This window comes from Tamandua tetradactyla, chromosome X (genome assembly GCF_023851605.1).
Source record: "Tamandua tetradactyla isolate mTamTet1 chromosome X, mTamTet1.pri, whole genome shotgun sequence".
Taxonomy (NCBI): domain Eukaryota; kingdom Metazoa; phylum Chordata; class Mammalia; order Pilosa; family Myrmecophagidae; genus Tamandua; species Tamandua tetradactyla.
In genome coordinates this window covers 39,245,222-39,250,585 of record NC_135353.1, presented here as the reverse complement: position 1 = coordinate 39,250,585, position 5,364 = coordinate 39,245,222, and the positions used below count along the sequence as shown (strand labels likewise).

At 33.1% G+C, this 5,364-nt stretch overlaps 1 pseudogene; it reads left to right on the top strand.

Annotated features, from left to right (window-relative positions):
* Positions 1-324: 324 nt before the first annotated feature.
* LOC143671785 (large ribosomal subunit protein uL6 pseudogene) lies at positions 325-3,643 on the top strand (annotated as a pseudogene).
* Positions 3,644-5,364: the final 1,721 nt, after the last annotated feature.

The window sequence follows — 5,364 nt, the reverse complement described above, 5'->3', positions numbered from 1 at the left end:
TATCAGTAATAAGATTTCTTTTTCTCTCTCTTTCCCTTCATGTAGTCACTGAAGCAGCCCTTTTAATTTTCCCTTACATTGACAACTTGATTAATTGTTTGGCACAAGAGGCCTAGCTTTCAGCCTATCTCAGCTTTGGACATTTCTTCCTTACTAAGTTTAATTTATAGCACTTGATTTAAAGTGAGGGGCAGAGGATGCTTCCTTTCACTTGTAACTTGGAGGCCATTGAAAAGTTATTAGTTGACTTAATATCAATATTGTGTCTTAGTAAATTGGGAGGTCGGAAGAGAGGAAGAGAGAGAGAGAGATGAGTAATATCGGATGGTGGTGCTGTCAGACCACATGCAACCTTCATTGATTAAGTTAGCTGTCTCATGTGAGTGCATTCCATGGTGCTCAAATAGCTTACACAATAGTAACATCAAAGATCACAGATCACAGATTACCATAACAGATGCAACAATAATGAAAAAGTTTGAAATATTATGAGAATTACCAAAAGATGATAGAGGCACAAAGTGAACACATGCTGTTGGAAAACTGGCACTGATAGAAATGTTCAATGTAAGATTGTCATAAACCTTCAATTTGTAAAAAATAAAAAAGGCAATATCTGCAAAGCGAAATTAAGTGGAGTGCAATAAAATGAGTTATGCTTGTATTATTATTTTCTGCTATGCCTAAAACCAGTATAAAATGATCAGCAATCTTTATAAGAGGTGAATGGGAGAAAAGTTTCCACTGGATATTTCTTCTTACACCTTGGAAACACTGGAGTGAAACAAGATGGTCTCTAATCTAAATAAATTTATATAACATTAAAGTGATATATGCATCACATGTATAAATCTGTTACAGTCATCCAACTAATTAATTTTATGACTCTAAAACACTTTATCTCTCTAAATTCCAGTTCCTTCATTGTCAAAATGGAGATGGACTAGCTGCTTCCTATTCTACAGCTTATATACTATGTTTTTATTATTCTTTAAAAAATATGCTTAGTAATAAGTGATTATAGCATTTCCTTGCTTTTTCTTATATGTTTATTTTCTCTCTTGATAATTCATTGTTTTATGACTTTTCTTATATATTGTTTTATCATATTATATTTTCCTCTTGCAGTGACATTCTCTTCCCTGCCTTAGAAGGGAATCTATTATTTAAGTAGAATGCTCTCAATATAACATCCCGACTCAGTCTTTCCCAGCTTCTAAAATTTGTCATGGTTATATGCATCTTAACATCCTTTTTAGGTTGTGGGAATTCATTCATTCTTGTTTTATTTTTTACATTTTAATTTTTTCAGATCACAGAGTTTCTTATGTTCTAAATATTAAACACTAAATTAAATGCCATTTGATCAGCCATCAAAATTGTGAATAGTCTCAAAACATCAAGTAGAAAGTTATTCCAAATATCAACATTTCTATAGCAATGACCTATTACTAAACATTTTCCTGATTTCAGGAAAATATAAAGATACAAATGTTTTTACATTAGCATATGAAAATCTAAACCACCTAAAATGGATACCTTAGTTAGCTTATCCACAAGCATATTTAACTAAAATATCTAAATTATCATTGTAAAGTCTGTTTAAACATTATGTTTCATAAACCAATTTAAAATTAAAGCAGGGGGAAAATCTACAGATGCAGATATCAGAGTTTCTTAAATTCTAAATATTAAACACTATCTTAAATACCATTTGCTTAACTATCAAAACTGTATACATTCTCAAATTATCAAGTAGAAAGTTGTTACAAATATCAAATTTGCTATGGTAGTGACCTATGTTACTAAACATTTCCAATTTTGATTTCAGGAATTTATTTTATCTATTATTACTATAGTTGCCTATAATTTTTAAAATCACTTTGTTGTAAGATATTACATATATCTACAAAGCAAAGAAAAAGAAAGTAATAATTTTCAAAGTACACTTCAACAAGCAGCTACACAACAGGTCCCAGAGTTTGTCATGGGCTACCATTAACTCATGTCAGACTTTTCCTTCTAGCTGCTCCAAAATACTGGAGGCTTTACCAGAGTCATAATAATGAAATTATACAGTATCTATCCTTCTGAGTCTGACTGACTTCACTCAGCATTATGTCCTCAAGGTTCATCTATTTTGTCATATGTTTCAAGACATTATTTCATCTAACCACTGTGTGATATTTCATCATATGTATGTACTGCATTATGTTTATCCACTTGTATGTTGATGGGCACCTGGGTTTTTTCCATCTCTTGAAAATTGTGCGTAGTGATGCTATGAACATAGGTGTGCAAATGGCTGTTAATGTCACTGCCCTCAACTCTTCTGGGATTATACTGAGTATTGGTATTGCTAGGTCATAGGCCAACTCAATATATAGTTTTCTGAGGAATCAACAATCTGGCTTCCACAGTGGATGAACCATTATACATCCCCACCAGCAGCATATAGGTGTTCCGATTTCTCCACATCTTCTCCAACGTTTATAGTTTCCTGTTTGTTTAATAGCAGTCATTCTTATATATATGAGGTGAAATATCATTGACATCTTAGTTTGCATCTCTCTTTTGACCAAAGAAGATAAGCTCATCATGTGCTTTTCAGTCATCTGCATTTGTTCTCCAGAAAAGTGTCTATTCATATTCTCTGCCCATTCTTTACCTATGGTTTCTTGAATTTTGGCTGATAATCCAGAGACATATCACTTCATTTATAAATGTCATAGAAAACATATTTCAAACCAGATGACATATAGATTTAGTTTAATAGAATCTCAGGCTTCCTATGTCCCCTTACTATATTATGTTCCTATGTAAAATGTAATAGTTGACTATTTTGTAGAATGATTCTTAAAATAAACTGCTAGATATATCCTCATTATTTATTCTATGATGAATACTTATATACTTGCCAACTTTGTATTCTTTGGATTGTTTTTAATCAAAATACCCTGAAAAAAATAAGCAAAACAAAGAACTACATAATATTTAGAATAAACTTTTAGAGTAACACTTACCTTAATATGGTAAATAGCTCTCTTTGTTGCATCCAATGTGAAAAAGAAGACCATTCTCTACAACCAGACTGTCAACATTCCAGAAAATGTCGACATCATGCTGAAGGGACGCACAATTATTGTGAAGGGCCCCCAAGGAATCCTGCAAAAGGACTTCAATCATATCAATGTAGAACTCAGTCTGCTTGGGAAGAAAAAGAAGAGGGTTTGGGTTGACAAATGGTGGGGATCTAGAAAGGAGTTTGCTACAGTTTGCACCATCTGTAGTCATGTACAGAACATGACCAAGGGTGTTACACTGGGCTTCCACTACAAGCTGAGGGCTGTCTATGCTCAGTTCCCTATCAATGCTGTTATTCAGGAGAGTGGTTCTCTGGCTGAAGTCTGAAATTTATTGTGTAAAATGGTACATCTGTAGGGTTTGGATGAGGCCAGGTGTTGCCTGTTCAGTATCTCAAGCACAGAGAGATGTAATTCTTGAAGAAAATGGCATTGAACTTGTATCAAATTCAGCTGCTTTGATTCAGCAAACCACATCAGTGAAAAACAAGGATATAAGAAAAATTTTGGATGGTATCTATGTCTCTGAAAAAGGAACCGTTCAGCAGGCTGATGAATAAGATCAAAGGAGTTGTGCATCCATGGAAACAACAAGATACTAGACCTATCTGACTTTAAAGATGAAATAAAGCTCATCTGCTAATTTGAAAAAAAAAGGAAAAACGTTGGATTCAACCACAAAATTATAGTAATCCTATACAAGACAGTTTCTTCTTCTACAATCACTGAGTATGTGTATGTATATTTTATTATGATCTGGGTCACTTTCTATCAGACACCTATTTCTCAATTATTTTGTATTATCTTTTCTTAGGTTGATACATTTATTGTTTCAATTATCATTTGACTAAGTGACATTTTTCTCATATTAACAAATGTGTTAAGCCAAAAATGCAATCAATATAGTAATAAACTAATGCTGATTTAGAATCACTGCTTTGATGTAAGGCATTATATTTGCAGAATGTCCACATTAAATGCAGATATAGTATCTTGGGGAAATTGCACTTTGGTGATCATTAGTATGGATTAGTTATTTTGATTAATTGTTGTTGATGATCAAATGGAACCTATACAAGTTCTGGTAGATTGAAGAGGAGAGAATCCTGAAAGCACCACATTCAAGCAAAGTCACATAACACTAAGTACTGATTACTCATTGGGCACTATGAAGGCAAGAGTGCAGTGGAATGATGCATTTAAGATTCTGAAAGAGAAAAATCCCCAGCCAAGAATTCCTTATCCAGCAAAGCAGTCCTTCAAAAACTAGAGATATACTAAAATTTTCAAAAATAAACAAATACTGAGAGAATATGTGAACAAGAGACCTGCCCTGCACAAACTAAAGGGAGTTTTGTCAGATGAACACAAAGAAAGGAGATAGAGGCTTGGAAAAGAGTACAGACATGATGATTATCAGGGATAAAATGCTTACAAGAGACTCATTTTAGACCCAAAGATACAAATATGTTGAAAGTGAATGGATGGAAAGAGATATACAAGCAAGCAATAACAACATCAACAACAAAAAACTAGCATAGGTATAATAATATCAGATAAAACTGACTTTAAGTGCAAAGATGTTATAGAGACAAGTAGGGGCACTATATATTAATAAAAGTGGAAATTCGCCAAGAATAAATAACAATGGTAAATGTTTATTCACCTAATGAACGTGTTCCAAAGTACATGAGACAAACATTGGCAAAACTAATGGGAATAATAATAAATATTGCTACAGTATTGGAGGGATACCTAAACACATCAATCTCTTCAATAGATAGAACAACTATACAGAGTATCATTAAGGAAACAGAGAACCTAAAGAATATGATAAATGAATTAGACCTAACAGATATATAGATTGCTGTACCCCAAAACAGCCAGTGATACATTCTTCTCAAATCCTCATGAAACATTCTCCAGGATAGACCATATATTGGGGCACAAAACAGGCCTTAATAAATTATTCAAAGCATATTCACTGATCACAATGGAATGATGGTGGAAATGAATAACCATTGAAGAACCAGAACTTCACAAATATATGGAGTTAATGCACTCGTAAATAATCAGTGCCTTGAAGAAGAGAAATCAGTAAACATTTTGAGACAAATGAAGACAAGAATGCAAGAAATCAAAACTTATTGGCTGCAGCAAAAGTGGTGCTGTGAGAGAAATTTATAGCCTTAAAAACCTATTTTAAAAAGGAAGAAAAAGCTAAAACCAAAGACCTAATTGAACACTGAAGAAATTAGTGAAAAACCTGTAAGCTAACTCT